Source organism: Rattus norvegicus, chromosome 11 (assembly GCF_036323735.1).
Source record: "Rattus norvegicus strain BN/NHsdMcwi chromosome 11, GRCr8, whole genome shotgun sequence".
Lineage (NCBI taxonomy): Eukaryota > Metazoa > Chordata > Mammalia > Rodentia > Muridae > Rattus > Rattus norvegicus.
In genome coordinates this window covers 84,057,203-84,074,504 of record NC_086029.1, presented here as the reverse complement: position 1 = coordinate 84,074,504, position 17,302 = coordinate 84,057,203, and the positions used below count along the sequence as shown (strand labels likewise).

General features: G+C 50.6%; 2 long non-coding RNA genes across 3 annotated transcripts; one reads left to right on the top strand and one right to left on the bottom strand.

The window, feature by feature from the left end:
- The first annotated feature begins 307 nt into the window (after positions 1 to 307).
- LOC134481014 (uncharacterized) lies at positions 308 to 2,491 on the top strand. Of its 2 annotated transcripts, none has more exons than XR_010056161.1 (3): positions 308 to 652; positions 1,647 to 1,826; positions 2,353 to 2,491. It is a non-coding gene; the product is annotated as an uncharacterized LOC134481014 (long non-coding RNA). The 2 variants fall into 2 exon arrangements; XR_010056160.1 differs by lacking the exon at positions 308 to 652 and adding an exon at positions 1,129 to 1,333.
- A 1,211-nt stretch (positions 2,492 to 3,702) lies between these two features.
- LOC134481015 (uncharacterized) lies at positions 3,703 to 10,130 on the bottom strand. Its single transcript, XR_010056162.1, has 2 exons — positions 9,467 to 10,130; positions 3,703 to 4,351 (listed from the first exon to the last, which is right to left on the bottom strand). It is a non-coding gene; the product is annotated as an uncharacterized LOC134481015 (long non-coding RNA).
- Between the last annotated feature and the right edge of the window lie 7,172 nt (positions 10,131 to 17,302).

The window sequence follows — 17,302 nt, the reverse complement described above, 5'->3', positions numbered from 1 at the left end:
CAGGCAGTCACTTCAAGAAAGCTGATGAACCCCCAACCAGACAGGGCGTGGAGCAGAGATGGATCGGGAGTGCAGAATCGTCGATTGATAATCTTTGCGGATCCAGAATTATCAGCCCTTCAAAATTCTGCATTGCAAAGGTCTGTCAGACGATCCTGGGCGAGAAGGCTGAAGACCGATGCTCCAACGCTTGGAGGAATAAGGGACTGTCCAGGCGGTCAGCGGTCTCTATGAATTGGCTAAGTTTTAGAAGCTATGTTTTGTGCTTCTCGTAATTTCGGGTAATATTGGCCGTTCTCAGGTTTCTGATGGAGTTGAAGACTAATTTAGTCTCATAGCCTACCCAAGCCTCAATTAACTTTGAGGAAACACAGTTGTCTGGATGATTTTCTAATGGTAGTAGTCGTGCACAACTTATATTTGATGCAAAAAGTTTGTTTTTTATTAAACAGAAAGGGTGATGTGTAGGATGATGTCATTATGCAGCAAGGCGGGTCCAGGATAAGGCGTAGCCTATCATTGGATGAGAAGGACGGGTAGGTGGGGAAAAGTCTAGGAAGGAGGGAGGAGGGGGAGCGAGAGATCAAGATGGAGTCTACAAAGGAGGATGGTTCAGATATGGGTGAACTACATCGATTTTTATCTTGTCTAGGTGGGCTGTTTATTTCTTTATAAATTGGCAATGGATTTATTGTGTGGATGCATTGTGGACTGAGAAATTAACATGTAAATCTAATTGCTAAATTACAAATTTCTGGAACTTTGATTCTACCAGGCTAAAGAGGACAGTGTGTGAAAAGAAAAGGCAAAGAGGCAGTTGGAGTGTGCGGATCTGGTTCTGTTGCCCGTGTGGAGTGGGAACACACAGGGCCTGCAGAAGGAGGGTTTTGTGTGTGTGTGTGTGTGTGTGTGTGTGTGTGTGTGTGTGTGTGTGTGTGTTAGGGACCACGTGGAGAGGGCGGCTAAAAGGGAGACAGCCGGGAGAAGGCGGCTTGCAGACCATAGAGTAGCAGCCGGAGTGAGCGGATCCAGCTCATGGGAACTGAGAGAAAATGTTCCTTTCTAACTTTTACCACGACACAGGAGGGCTTCTGGCTTGGAGTCTAGAGAGACAGAGAAAGAGGAAGGGGCAGCGATGAAGAGGTCATTTTGGACAGAGTGAGTTGGGACACCACACGGCAGCCTTCTGCAAGCTTCTGGGAGCCCAGTTTCCCAGACAAAGGCTTAGGGCACAGTGTTCTCTTCTGGTGCCTAGGGCAAGAGAACACAGGCGGGACGCAAGCTTACTGTGAGGACGCAGTGGGTGGCCCCCAGCAGCATGGCTTCCTCTCAGGTAACAACTCTTGTTATTTCTCCCACCCTCGCCACTGAGCCCCAGACTTCACATACATTCGCTGCGGCTGGTGTCACCCACATTTCAAAAGGGAACAAAGGCCAGAACGATGAGCTGCAGGTCTGAGTTCAAACCAGCCTATGTATTCATTCCTTCAGGAGAGAGGTACTGAGTCACATCACACTGTCCCTGTCCCCACACGGGGATCAGAAGGAAGTACAAGGAGTTACCACTAAAACGATCTTGCTGCAAAACTAATTTGTTTGTTTATTTAGTCATTAGGTTAACTCGGACTCTTTTTTTTTTTTTTTAGATTTATTTATTTTATATATGTGAGCACACTGTAGCTGTCCTCAGACACACCAGAAGAAGGCATCAGATCTCATTACAGATGGTTGTGAGCCACCATGTGGTTGCTGGGAATTGAATTCAGGACCCCTGGAAGAGCAGCCAGCCATCTCTCCAGCCCTTAACTTGGACTCTTAACGACAAGGTAAATTCAAGGCTAACCTGGGCTACAAGAAACTCTTTTAAAAAGAGTTTTGATTTGAAGACCAACAAATTATGGCCTGGGGCGGGGGCAGTACTGGCCCACTGCCTGTTTGGTGGATAACATTTAATAGGGACACAGATAGGACACGGATGTGCGTTATCTATAGATAATTTTAGACTTCCACAGCAAAACAACAGCAACAACAAAAAAAAGAGTCACGGCCACCAATAACATATTACAATAACATGGTCACAAAGCTCAGTATGATTACCAGGTAGCCTTTGTAGAAAATGTTGCCAAGGCCTGGTCTAAAGTCAGAACCACAGAGGCCATGAGTAGAACAAAACATGGATTATTCAAACTGAAGAGGAAAAGGCTGTGAGGGAGCCCGGAAGCCTAAAGCTACAAGTAGAGTCTCCCTTGGGATGTGAGCGGTGGTTGCCAGCCCAGAGCACATCTCCCAGGTGGGTATGCTCAGATAGATGCTCATGTATTTTGAAAAGAAACCTTTTCATTCTCTTTCTAGAGCTGCAGAAGTCACTGTGGTCAGCCGGGCTCTGCTACTGCTGCTGTGTAGCCATAGGCCAATCTTCTTACCTGGGTACCTGACATCAGACATCTCTTACTGGACCGTCAGGCTGTGAGGGAACTTGTGAAGAGCCTAAGTGTCCTATGATCCCGGGTGCCTTCACAACGGTTATATGGATGTATAGACTGACCACCTTCAAGAGATTTACGTATATGCTCAGCCCTGCGTGCAAAATCATCTTGGTCCCTGGCTGAGCACGCTCAGTTCTCAGTAATTCTCTCTCATAAGCGCAACTTGGCGCCCTGAGGAGTCGTCGTGACAGCCAGGAATAGGTGGACATCGCAACCCTCTGAGAGAGACTCCAGTGTGGGTTCCCAGAGGCAGACGCAGCTGGGAAGTGGGAAGTAACTTGGGTTTGCACTTCAGGGCTGAACCATCAACCCCATCTCGCCTGGAGCCAGCACAAAGGGTTCGCAGTGTAGCCTCAGCCAGCTGGCCCAGTCCTGGTAAACAGCATGTTCCCTGCTCCCTCACCCTGCCTCCAGGAAACACCCCTTCTGCCTCCGCTTGGATGATGCTTTTCGGCTTACACCCTTGAACCCGCAACCCAAGCTGGGGGGGGGGGGGGCGTGGAGGGAGGCCATGGCCCCGTCAGAGCAGTCCTCAGCACCTGGCTCGCTTTCTTCTACCCAGAGGCCAAACCCTCAGACACAAGAGAAACCAGAGCTGGCTCAGCTGGCCAGCACACAGGCTTCCTGTCCAAGTGTTTGCGGCTGGGCTTCCTGCTGGCGGAAGGGTGGCCTGCAGCTCTGCTCTGACATCCCCGGGTGGCGGCCAGGCACGTCCAGCTGGCACCCGACAGGGCTGCTGTGGCTACACTCCATGCAGCTGTCAGTCGGCATTCCCAGGGATGCTGGGGTCAGGTTGTGAGAACTGTAAAAGGGATCCTTTGGGAACAGAGGAAGCTGTGAATAAGACCCCAAAGTGCAGCTCAGGGCTTGTCCCGGGCAGCCAGCCAGAGGATGGTTCCCAGACGTGCCACACTCCAGATGGACTGACCCCTGTGTTTCCCAGAAGCCTACCTCCTCTATCACCTGCAAACCTCCACCCGTGTTCCTTTGTGGGTACACCATACAGCTTCCCTGCACCCTAGGAACACTGGTGACAGAGTCCAGGCACCAAGACTGTCCCTAGCTTTGATCTCCCCATCTTGAGAGATTTAATGCTGAGGAAAAATCAGCTACCCTGTCCCAAATGGAAACCGGAGAGTGTAAATATTTGCTGGGCCTACCGTGTTCATTTCGAGCTACGTGCGTTCCATAAACATCCATGGAGTCAATACGAGCATGGCAGAACTCAGTTTTAATAAGAAAATTATGCTGTCCCGTTGAGTAGCTAGCCTCTTGCTACTAGACCTTCCCAACAGACAACGTTCACAGATCGGTCAAAAAGGATCTGGGTAGATGAGCTCCAGGAGGCATGGTTTTCCCACAATGCCTGACAGAAAGCTCTAGAATGTCTTTGAAACACGGGTAGGGAGGTGAAAGAGACAGAGAAGGATGGAGGAGGGGGCTGTAGACTTTGAAGAGTAAATTCCTCCTTTGAGGGGGACGGTGGACAAGCCTGCTCTTGAGTACCATTTGTTGTTTCTGTGGTTATGAGATGAGAATTACAGGTGCCCACCCCAGAGTGCATCGTGATAACCACAAGGGAGGATAGGCAGCTCTCCTGTGGGGCATTTGTTTATGGGCACAAGCGAACTATCCCTTTGTCATTCATTTCTATAGAACCCCGAAAATGAGAGTCCCCATTTGAACAAAGACACAGAGCCCGAAGCTCGGAGATAACTAGTGCATCTGAGCGGACTCAAGTCTGAGCCCAGCATCATCCATATGTGCATGTCAATCAGTCTGTCTTACCTCTTCCTCAGATCTTGCTGTGATGGCCTATCAAAAGCATCTGGTGTTCCGTTAAGCACCAGACACTACTCCATCTTCTGAAAAATATGCAGGAAGCAGCAGGTCATTCTCCTAAAATGGCCCATCCCTCCCCACCTCATTCAGGACAGAGGTAACATTTGTATTATTAGTGATTAACAACTCTGGCCAACCTTCAAAGACAGATGTGCTTTCAATCCTGGCGGGATATTAGAGGGATGCTACGTTAACAGGTCTGTGACCTGTTCAGCCTCAGATTCAGGCCCTACCAGCCCAGCCATTTCATCTGATACATGGCTCTATTCTTGCCAACTATCATAGCCAAGGAACCTCTCACTGCCAGAGACCCAGGGATGAAGAGGAGGAGGAGGACCAGTCTCTTTCCTTTTGTTCGGCCACACTACCCCTAGAACCCTAACTCCTGCCAAGAAATCTGCACCAAGGTCCCCTTCCCCTCTGGCTTCTGGCAATGCCACGTTCTCTTTGGCCCTGTGGCCTGGAATGACAGCAGCTTCCTGTCTTGTGAGTCTCGGGCCGCTGTCCCCATGTGTCCCCATCACTTCCCACACCTGCATGACTGTTCTTCGTCTACTGGAGTTTCTGATGGGTTATGTTTTCTGAGTGAATTCCTTCTGGTTCTAAATCAGCATGACATGTTAAACCCCAGCCCAGAAACAGTCAAAATGACGGGAGGAACGAACGGATCTGGCTTGACAAAAAGACACACACAGTGCCCGGACAGGGAATGGGAGCTACACTGGTAGCTTGTAGGTCAGGCGCTATGTTGGGAGTCAGGATACCCTCTCAGACCCACCTGTACCCCATCCCCTCTCACACCTAGCTGCAGAAGGCTGAACTAGCCCTGGCATCCTCTAAAACTATGACACAAGAGTCCGTGCTTCTCAAGAACATGGGCCAGACCCTGTGACTCAGCGCTCTGGGCAGGCCAAGCTTCTGTGTCCTCGTCACCTCCTCCATTAGGATTTGGTGAGAAGGCCTCCCACAGTGATGTCATCGAAGGAAGCAGGTGTCTTTCCACTCAATCCCCTCCCCCAGGCTTGGAGTATCTGGAACACAGAAGGGACGACTCTCTAGTCGTCCTCTAGTCCCCCAACAAAGTATCTCCTTCCTCACCTGAGTGAGGGGTAAGCCTGGGGATGCCTAACAGCCTCACCCTGACATAGTCCCTGGGAAAAGGAAAATCACATCAAGAGAAGGAAGCTAGACCCTTAGCTCCAGGTTCACATGGTCCCATTGCACCACCATTGCTAAAGCTGTTACTTGTTTTATGCCGTGCCCATGGGCTCCTGCTGGGCACATCTGTACTGAGTGCTCTGCCAGGTCCTGGCAGTTTCAGAGATGGGCAACTAAGGTATAATAATAATAATAATAATAATAATAATAATAATAATAAATCCGAGGTTTGTATCCAAGATCCAACAACCAAAACTGACGTGACTGGTCATGTGACCCTTGCCACCTCTGCACTCTCATGTATAAAATGGACAAAATAAGCAGCAAGCTACAAAAGGGCTCGTGTAGGTAACTAGTTTGGCACAGGATGACTGTTCTCTTTTAATTAATTAATGAATAAATCCACTACACCCACAAGCTTGGGGAAGCCTCCAGAGTGTAACACACCGACCGCTAAGGGCTTGCTTCTGTAACACCAAACCTGTCACAAAGCCTCTCACCCCAGAATAAGGTTTTTAAAAGAGAGAAAAAAGAAAGAAAGAAAGAAAGAAAGAAGGAAGGAAGGAAGGAAGGAAGGAAGGAAGGAAGGAAGGAAGGAAAGAAAGAAAGAAAGAAAGAAAGAAAGAAAGAAAGAAAGAAAGAAAGAAAGAAAGAAAGAAAAGCTTGTTCTTTCTGATTTGGGTGATAGCAGCCTGACCTCGGAGGCATCCCACGCGCACCCTCTGTCCCCCTGAGCCTGGCTGACACCCCTCCTGGCCGGATGTGCGCGCAAAGGGCCGAGGTTGGGAGCGTTTCCGGGACGGCTGGGTCACAGTGTGGCTCTGCAGTGTCTGGCAGCCCCACCCTTCCTGGCAGCCAGACCTCCTCCTCCTCCTCCTCCTCCTCCGGCCTCTGAAAGCCTGCCAGCACCCGGGAGGGAGAGCAGGCCCTGGAGACACCAGGTCCAGCTCCGCGGGGAGGGCAGGAGTCCGCAGAAGGGAGCCAGCGCTCCTCCCGCCCTCCTGACCTGCCACGCACACGCATCTCAGCAAGTGCCGAGTGCTCCTCCTAGTGGGGAAGGAAGGATGCGCGACCCTGGCTTGCTACCCTCCTGTGGGCAGCTAAAACCAAGGGCTCCTTCCCAGGCCTGAGAGATGGCCACACTAGCCGGTCTCACCCCACCTCACAGTGCCAAAGGCCCATTCATATCCAGTGCCTTTTGAGTGTGGCACACTTTTAGGGCCCGTTTTACAGATGAGAACACTGTGAGTCGGTCTCAGGCCCCAACTGCCACTGTTTTCTTTGCATCAGTGTGTTATTCTCAAAATTGACAAGCAAGACTTGACCACCTGTCTCATACCCATGACCCATGCTTTTCCACCTGGTCACATACAGACCTCACACCATCTTGAGAATGGACCTGGTTCTTTCTTTGCCCTTTGCCCTTAACCACTAGAAACACTGGGGATGTCCTAATTAAAAACCTTTTGGCTGACTGATCACAGCTGACCCTTCAGAGCCAGCCCCTCCCCTTCCAACAACCCACCTAACCCCACCAAAGCAGGAGAGAGGGGCTTTCAGCTTACTGTGGGCAGAGTGAGTTCCAAAAGTTGCCTCTGGATAACTCTACCATATACCAAGGGCTCAGCCTGATTCACAGGCTACAGGGAGTAGGGTGTGTCTCCAGCCCTGTCAGTAGAAACCACAGAAGTCTGCAGGCTGTCCCTTGGAGAGCCTCCAAGCCCCTGTCCTCACCACTGCCCATGGTAGAGAGAAGGCATTTTGGAGTAAGTCACTCAACAAGGAGGGGAGGTGACCCTTGTTCAGAAACAGAATGAAGCCACATGCTGCCTTGGGGACCAGTCCTGGAGGTCTGGTCTGGAGACCCTAGCTGGGAGGTTCTTGGAAGCCACAGGAGGAGGAATGTCCGCTGCCCACCATCCCCAGCTGGGATCCTGTCACGGGACCACACTGGGCCTGAGCTCAAGGACAGAACAGGCAGGCAGTGAGCTGTGTTTTCTGGGAAGGCAGCCAGTCCTTGTGCCCTCAGGCTTCCGGGCACTGAGAGTGGTGGAGCAGGCACTGGCTACCTCAGCTCCCTCCTCCAGGCTGAGTGGGCACACCCTGCTTCTGGTGCCAGAGAGCCACAAACACTCAGTTCCCTGCTCTGGAGGGGAGGAGAGACACGGTGGAGACTCAGAGCCACACCTGTGCCCAGAAACGCACAAAGTACAAGCCTCTGGTAGCTGATCCCAAGTGAGTCCTATCTCCCCTACCTGGCTGAGCTGTCTGAGGGCAAGGAAGAAACTTTTGGTGTGGCCTCAAAAGATGCCAAGATCAGCCAGGTTGTGGTGACTTGTGCCTTTAATCCCAGCACTCTGGAGGCACATGGGAGGCAGAGGCAGAGGCAGAGGCAGAGGCAGAGGCAGAGGCAGAGGCAGAGGCAGAGGCAGAGGCAGAGGCAGAGGCAGAGGCAGAGGCAGAGGCAGAGGCAGAGGCAGAGGCAGAGGCAGAGGCAGAGGCAGAGGCAGAGGCAGGTGGATATCTGAGTTTGAGGCTAGCCTGGTCTACAATGATTTCCAGGACAGCCAGAGCTCCACAAAGAAACTCTGTCGATAGATAGATAGATAGATAGATAGATAGATAGATAGATAGATAGATGACTAGATAGATAGATGACTAGATAGATAGATAGATGACTAGATAGATAGATAGATGACTAGATAGATAGATGACTAGATAGATAGATAGACAGATAGATAGATAGATAGATAGATAGATGATTAGATAGATAGATAGATAGATAGATAGATAGATAGATATAGATGGATGGATGGATAGATAGATAGATAGATAGATAGATAGTTGGATAGATGGACGGATGGATGATGGATGGATGGGTATGCAGCACTCTAATCCTAGGTGGTATGCCATGTACCTGTAGGCACATCTCATTTCTCCTAATCCCAGCCTCAGTTTCCCAGATGTGCTAACCTTCCTGGTTGCTTAAAGCCTAAGAGCCTGAGCTGTATCTGGATGCACCTGAAGCATAGCTCTCCCACGAGGGCCACGGTTTCTTGGTGTCAAAGAATTGAATGTAGTCTTATTAACCTATGGTGGGGGGGAACGAAAATAAGGGTTGGTGTGAGCTTCTGAGCAGAGACTTGGGCTCTTGACAGGTATTATACGAGAACCCGAAAAGGAAGAGGCCTACTAGTTTCTGGTAGCTGCCCCAGCAGGTGTCCTGGACCACTAAGGACAAACCGTAGATGAGTCTGGAACTCATTGATTCCTCACTGGGCCACTCAGCACACACTTGGCAAGTTGCTTGCCTCAGATGGTCTCAGGAGGTGAAGTCTGAGGGCCTCAAGTAGTTCGAGCCAGCTCAGGACGGTTGTCTTGTATCGGTAAAGGGCTCTCCTGTATGAGGGACTACCCTACAGCTGACTGGCAAGGGCCCTAAAGTGAAGAGCTGTAGAGACCAGGTCTGGATTCCTTGAGAAAAGAACTTTCTAGAAGCTATTTTCTAACAGACTAGACTGAGGTCATGGGCAGTGCGCTTCCAGTCACTAGGAGTGTTCATCTGGATCTGTGATGGTGGTAGGGTGAGTCTATGAAGAGATGATGAGTCAAGGGCGTTAGCCAATCCTCCCTTGTCCTGGGGATTCCTGGCTTCTCTGTTCTCCATGAGCTGCGAGGCTGTCCCTGGTATTAATTAGCAAGCACTGCCTAAGAGGTTATTCAGAACACGAGCGCTTGGCCAGATCACACTGTGCAGACCGCCTGAAGTGTTACACATCTTGTACACATTATTCCAAGTAGGAGGGACCGGGAATCTATCAGGACAGGCAGTTTAATGGGTTATAAACGGTTCTGTTTCCACGCAGCTCTCCATATATCTCTTTCCCTTTGCTGTGTAAGAGGAGCTCACGCTTAAGGCCGTAGAGCCTGTGGCCTTCGAAGTGCCAGGAAAAACAAGACCAAGTATGAAGAGAACTTACCCCAGAGTGTGGCAAGCCAGCTCTTCAGGGCTGGGTGGTCCCCAGGTTGCCACGTATGAGTTTGGTGCATGGTGTTCACCTGCCAAAATCCACACTCCAGTCACATTAAGTCATCGAGGGAAGGTGCTAGGCAGTGGCTGGTTTCTAAGGAGACACTGGGCCATTTGAGGGGGGCTACAGCCCCAATGGCTATGGCACAGCTTCCTACCATCAAGTCATCCCTGTCGGCCTGGAACTGGGCCAACAGATGGGCAGCTGCAGACCAGCTGTTGGCCTGAGCAAAACCAGCAAGCGAGAGCCATGACATGGAGAAGCAGTCTTCATCTAAAAGGAGGCCCAGCCCAGACCCCCCAGAAAAGTGCAGCTCCCATGGAAGGGTACTGTGTTTCTTCAGGCAAATGAATCTCGACAACCGGATTACATTGTATCTTGTTTTCATCTAGCCCATAATAGCCCAGCACTGGAGTAGCCGACCACTAGGTGCCATGGTCGGACGTCACACAGGAGAGGAACAGCAGAGGACCGTCCAGGAAGTGGCTTCCCAGAGGCCCAAAGCATCTTATCTGAGGGCTGTCCTCCAGCACCTCCACAGCAGGTCAGATCTAGATCAGCACCCTTCACAACAGGTCTCTTCCCACCCAGGCCCTGCTTCACGTGAACTAGAAGGAGATATGAATGATGCAGCACACGCTGCTATGGGGACCCAACATATGTGGTCCTCTCCCAAACCCTTCCCTCTCCCCTCTCCCTCCCCACTCCTCTTTCCTCCCCCTCTCTCTTTCTCTCTGCTAATGCTGCTGGCCCCAGTTGCCCTGTTGTTCATCATGCTATCCCTCTAACTAACCTCCTCTTTCTGCAGCCTGACCGTGAGTCTGTCCTCATCTCCAGGGCCATCTCAGAAAGCCTTTCCTGCCTGCTCTGTCATTACCTAATGTATTTCTTTCGAGAATGTCCTCTTGTTGTTTGTTTGTGTATGTGTAGCATGCACATGTGTGTGTGTATGTGTGCACATGTGTACATGTTTACTTTTCTTCCTATTAACATTTAAATGCCAGTAAAACAGACTGTGGTGGGGAAAACCCAATCTGGGGCCTGTTGCCAGGAGAAGGGACAGGTGACAAGGGCCAGAGCAGAGTGGCAGGGTGGGACAGCCTTGTGAAACTGTGATCGTAAGGAAATGATGTCTCCAGGCCCCTTCATCCTGAACTGTAAAACTCTAATTTCAAATCCTTTCTGGGACTGCCGGCCCGAAAGCCTAGGCCCTCTTCACCAGCTCCCTTCAAACTCTCGTTAAGGATCCACAGATGGCTTCCATGGATTGGAATGGTTAGTCCTCTCTCCCTCCCTCTCTCTCTCTCTCTTTCTGTGGGGGGTGGTATGAATATGGGTGGTTTGAAAATGTGTGTGGTGTGTGTGAATGTGTGTGGTGTGTGCATGAGAGTGTGTGTGGTGTGTGACATGTATGTAAGAATATGTGTGTGAGAGTTTGTGGTGTGTATGTGAATGTGTGTAGTGTGTGAATATACGTGTGATGTGTGTGTACGTGTGTGAATATGTGTGTGGTATGTGTTTGAGTGTGTGGTGTGAGTGTGACTTGTCTATGAGAATGTGTATATGAGAGTGTATGTGACTCTGTGTGTGTGGTGTACGCGGGTTTGTGATATATGTGTTTGTGAGTGTATGTGTGTGTGTGTGGTGTGTGTGCTGTGTGTTTGTGCCATGTGAGTATGCATATGTGTGGTGTGCCTGTGTAAATATGTGTGTGAGTGTGCACGGAGTGAGTATGTAAATGCATGTGAGTGTGTATGTGTGTGGTGTGGTGTGTGTGACTTGTGTGTATATGTGGTCTATGTGTGAGAGTGTGTATGAGTGTGTGTGTGATATGTGTATATATGGTGAGTGTGTGAGTCAGTGCATGTGTGACACACAGGAGTGTCATGACAGTCTACCCACAACACAGATTCTTCCCTCATCTAAGCATCTGTGTAAGTGCACACTCATGCACTCAATGGAGGCTCGAATGACTCCATTCCTTCACCTGAAATCCCTCCCTGTGGACAGTGACCGACACGAGAACCTTCTAAAGAACCAATCATCGGGTTGGGGATTTAGCTCAGTGGTAGAGCGCTTGCCTAGGAAGCGCAAGGCCCTGGGTTCGGTCCCCAGCTCCGAAAAAAAAAAAAAAACAATCATCTTGCCTTCTCTTAAAAGCCAAGGAATGGAAAAGACATGTGTTACCCTGGGAGGTGCAGTTGACCAAGGAATACCCCCCTTTCTCTCTGGGAAAATACACCTGCTCTCCAATAAGCTGAGTGGTTTGATTTTGGTTGTGATCACAGTAGACGCCCATGGCCTTGCCTGGTTGGGTGGCAGAGTTGATAGGAGCTCAGAGTAGAAGCTTGTCAGACTCTGCCCCTGGGAAAGTCCCTTCCCCTCTCCCAGCCTCAGTTTCCTAACCATAAAATAAAGGGATGGATGGTTGGCTCTAAGGAAACTAGTCTCCGACCTTTTCCTCACAGCCATGAGTGAGCCTATTCCTGCCTTCCGCCCATCCTCCTGCTGCAGACTCGAGCATTTTACAGCCCCATGTGTCTCTTTATATCATGGTGAAGAAGAAGGAATTGTCTGCCACTGAATTCACCAGTGAGAATGTAGGAGTATCTGATGGGAGAAAGCCCCTTCCTGCCAGCCGTCTGCCAGTGCTGCTCACTGGGCCAGGTACAGTGTCAGCAGCTGACAGTCTTGGCTGGCTGGCAAGCGGCCTCACCAATCCCACCTCCTCTTCCCTTCCTCTCTGTCCCTGCTTAGACGGCTCTCAGGACTTCCTGACAAGGCAGTGTGCCCACAGCCAAGGTCCCCAGTGCACTGCTGCAAACTGAGGAAAGTACAAAAGTCCACTGGAACCAGACAGTGCACCCTCTGCCATCCATAGTGGGGGCAATGGGGAGGGAACGAGGAACATGGCCTGGCACAGGGAAGAGGCAGAGGGGGCTGCTGTCACCTTTGTCTCCAGGAACAGCTGAGAATGGTCACCAATAAAGATTATTAGTAAAGAATGAGAGAAAGCAGCCTGAGCTAAGAAACTGCGGGCTCTGTGGCAGGAGAGGAAGCAAAAGAAAATGCCTCCTGCCTTCAGGCTTAGGGTCTCCTCTGGTCCAAACCCCAGCCTCTGCGTAGTCACCCCATCGACAAGCAGCTGGCCATCACTGGATTGTCCTTGGTTAAGCCTCAAACTCCAGCTTTCAGCCAGTTCCCTGAGGGTCATCCAGAGAGAAGCAGAACTTGACCCAACCTCAAGAAGCTAGGCCCCCAAGGGCGACCACTGGCACAACACCCCCACCCCCACCCCTACACAGGAAGACCCTTGCTTAACACACAGCAGGAGACACAGAGCCTGGAGGGCACAGGGCAGTTGCCCCCCTCCCCAAGATCTTGGCGGCTGGCCCATCAGGGTTGGCAGTGGCTCAGCTGGCCTCAGCACACTCCCCTGGAAAGGGATCCCTGCTACTCACTTCTACCCTCCAGCTGGCCTGCAGCTTGACAGAGCTATTGGCTCAAACCCTTTTTCTTTTTAACCTTTCCCTCACCACCGACACCACCACTTCTGGTGAAAAAGGTTTGTAAGATACTCTGTTAGACCTTTTAAATGTCTTTATTCTTTAGGAAAATGCTGTAAATCACAATGGTTTCAGTGTCTACAGGGTTCAGGCAGGCCTCTTTCAGAGTCTCCAGTTTGGGGCAAGAAGATTCGGACCTTCCAAAATCCCATAGCACCATGCAGAGGGTCAGGTAAGGAGCCAAGGACCTGGTAAAGTACTATTTACTACCCAAGGCCTTGCTTTTCCCTGGAGCTTCCCTGAGGCCATGAAGCACAGGGAGGGGCCAGGACCTTTGAACCTCACATCTAAGGCCTAAAGATGTGAGGTAACAAGCTTGGGGAACCCCCAAGGTGGAGCGCAAGGACCTTTTAAATAACTTCAACTTCTCACTGGGAAGCACGGTGAATTCACATCTGCCTCCTGGACAAATTGTTGTCTCCCTCTCCTACTATGAGGGAAAGAAAGTGCTAGAACTCGGGACACTCTGAAAACAGCTTCTAGGGTTGAATAAAACCACAACTTCTAGGCAGTTGTCTCCCGAGGGGTCATTTCCTTGGATCAGGGCTGGGATTCAAACACCAGCCCGTCTGACTTAAAAGCCTGGGTTGCAACCGCATGGTCTGGTGCAGAGTGTCTTGTTGGCACCTGCACCAACAATGTCTCATGTAGAAGAAGGAGGAGGACACGGTCCACAGTGAGCATGGGCAGGTGGCTCAGTATTGGTTTACCTCTGGGGAGCCCCATGATCACCACAGATCTGTACTTACTGTCTGTATCCAGGAGTCGTCCAGAAGCCGCACCTTGACCCAACTCTGAACAAATGGGAAGAACAGATTTTATAGCACTTACTTCCACAAGCGTCACTTGGAGGACACTTCCAGCGGTGAAAATGGGCCTTGGAAAGAGTGGTGCCATCTCAGTCATGGCCACTCAGGTAGAGACTCAGCTGAGTCCTCTCCACGAGCAAGCAGAGTGGGTCCAGAATCCTCTCTCTCCAGCTTGCTCCAGAGGCCCCCAGGGAGTCCATTTTGAAGCCTGTCTTGCAGGAATGGGTCCCCTCTTCCTCTCCCTACACTGGGACATGTACCTGCACACTTAGTGCTCTCTATAAAAGGTAGCTGGGGTAGACAGCCTCATTTCTAAGGCCCAAAGATAGCAGGTAACAAGCTTAGGGAACCCCATGGTGGAAGTTACTACCTCTGTAGTAACTTCAACTTCTCACTCATTCAATGAGTACCTACTATGTGCCAGCCATTGCAGAAGGCTAGAGAGAAGACAGTAGGAAAGGCCTTCATTCTACGCAGGCCTGGCCCTTGCAACTGGCAGACTACCCCTGGCTGAAGGCTGAGAGAAGGGATGACTGAAGGATGGACAAGCTTCAGTAGAGGTCTGGTGGGATGAGCAGTTGATTATTTGAGGCACCCCACCGAAAACCCTCACATAGAGGACACTGAGGCAAGACACTGAGAAAAGAGGGTGTCTGATGATGACATTGGCAGGGATGGTCTGGAACAGTAGTTCTCAACCTATGGGTCATGGCCCATTGGGGGGGCGGGTATACATATCAGAAATCCTTCATATCAGATGTTTACATTATGATTTCATAACAGTAACTGTGAATGGTTTGTATATGCTTGTCCCAGGGAGTGGCACTATTAGAAGGTGTGGCCTTCTTGGGGTAGGTGTGCCATTGTGGGTGTGGGCTTTAAGACCCCTATCCTAGCTGCCTAGAAGACAGTATTCTGCTAGCAGCCTTCAGATGAAGATGTAGAACTCTCAGCTCCTCCTGCACCATGCCTGCCTGAATGCTGCCATGTTCCTGCCTTGATGATAATGGACTGGACCTCTGAACCTGTAAGCCAGCCCTAACTAAATGCTGTCCTTATAAGAGTTGTCATGGTCGGGCTGGGGGTTTAGCTCAGTGGTAGAGCGCTTACCTAGGAAGCGCAAGGCCCTGGGTTCGGTCCCCAGCTCCGAAAAAAAGAACAAAAAAAAAAAAAAAAGAGTTGTCATGGTCATGGTGTCTGTTCACAGCAATAAAATAGTAGCAAAATTACAGCTATGAAGTAACAACAGAAATAATTTTATGGTTTTATGGTTGAGGGTCGCCATGACACGAGGAGCTATTTTAAAGGATCACAGCATCAGGATGGATGAGGACCGCTTGGCAGTGGTAGTGGGACCCTGGCCTCAGCTCCCTACACTCCAGTAGGTGGATTCACTTCAAAGCTGTTCTGAGGTCATTTCCTCACCTTTGGGATGAGAAAAGGATTCCTAGCACCGATCGCATATCTATCACAACCATATCTTGGCATCGTTTTCTGGTAGGGGCAACCTTTTACCTCACTATACCCCTTCAGGATATGATCAGACCCCTCACTTCGTCTCTCAGCCTTGGCCATCCTCTCTGGTCTCTTGGTTACTGTTGCATGTGCCCAAGCGAGGATTTATAGTACTGGGCGTCCACTATGGAAGCCAGCATCAAGTTAATAGAATGGATCTTACCCCAGAGCAAAGGCTCTAGAAACTCACGAGCCTGCAACCACCTCACTCAAGAAAACCCAGGACAGAGGTCAAACAGGTAAACAGTCTCAGCTTCTACCCCCGAGGTGGTTTCCTTCCTTGTTTACCTGTCTGGAGTTCTGGATGGCCTGCCAACAGCAGCTGGGATCAGGGTGTCAGTGGGTAAGAAAAAGTGCCTGCTATAGAGAATAACACAATTCAGTTTTCCTGGGTTGTGACATTGTGCCTGACCCATGGCCAACATGGCCTCTGCTGCAGGTGACACAGATGACACCCAGGTTGAGGTTGAGGCTGGCTGTCACGCAGAGATGAACAGGTACACGTCTAGGGGCCCGGACATCCCACCCATGGCCCTCTCAGCAGGCCTGTTGAGGCTCCCGTCATGCCTGCCTCCCCCTGTGTGCGTATCCCCCCTGGGTTCCTTAACCCGCACAGCCTTCTCAGGCAGCTGGGGCGAACTCAGCATCCCAGACCTCAAAGCCAAGGTGCTAAGCTGGAGGCTGACTGTTTCCTGGCTGCCTGCCCAGCCTTCTTCTTGGGAGTCAGCTCAGCCGGTGTGAAAGGGAGCATGGATCTGCAGACTCATTCGCAGCCCACAGGGCTTCCTCTAGTTCACCTCTGTGCTAAATTAGTAGGGGATTTTACAGGACCTGGGATCCGGGTCACACTGCCAACACTATTGGTCCAAGCCACGAAGAAAGAAAGGGTTCAAATAGGATTTAAGTGATACAGAGGGATTCCCCCATCTACTACAAATATCACGTGACCTCAGGGCTAGAAAGGACTTCCCCACCTACAGCTGGGGCCACTGTGAACCCAATGACTCAACTCTTAAAATGGAGACACTGGGTGGCAAAATAAGCTTCCAAGTTCCAGGTGACGTGCAACTATTGCGGGGATGGGGGTGGGGGAGGGGAATATCAAGAATAGTGACAGATTTAGTATCTTGGATCACTGGAGAGAAGAACAGTGATTAAAGTCTACTGTGGTGGCTTGAGTGGGAATGCCCCCCCCCCCCCGTTGGTGAACTGTTTGGGCAGGATTAGGGGGTGTGGCCTTGTTGGCGGAAGTGTGTCACTGAGAGTGGACTTCAAGGTTTCAAAAGCCCACACCAGACCCAGACACTCTCTCTCTCTCTCTCTCTCTCTCTCTCTCTCTCTCTCTCTCTTGTTTTCACTTACCACCTAAAGCTTTCAGCTACTGCTCCAGTCCGTCTCCTTCCCACCATGATGACAACAGACTAACCCTCTGAGACTGTAAGCCAGCCCCAATTAATTGCTGTCTTTTATAAAACCTGCATTGATCATGGTTTCTGTTCACAGCAATAAAACTCTAAGAAAAAAAAAAAAAAAAAAAGGCTTGCCTTGGTCAGGATGCGTCTTCACAGCAGTAGAACAGTAACCCAAGCCCCATCCGACTCCAGTCAAACTTGGTGGATAAATGCTCAAGCCCCACAGCGATGCCTCGGGCCCCTCAGCAACAACAAGGCCATGAGCCTCCTGGCTGGGGGAACAACAGAAAAACCACTTCCTTCTGGAGAGTGAGGAACCACAGCCGCCCTACACAGAAGCCTAGCAGGCAGTGGGATGGGGCTCCAGACCCGAGCCCACACAGCTGTGCTTTAAGCCAAGCCAAGATGGGGTAGATGGAAAGGAGCTGGGAGAGAGCCAAGAAGTGAGAGCTGAGGCAGCTGGACCAGGAATGACTGGGGGGA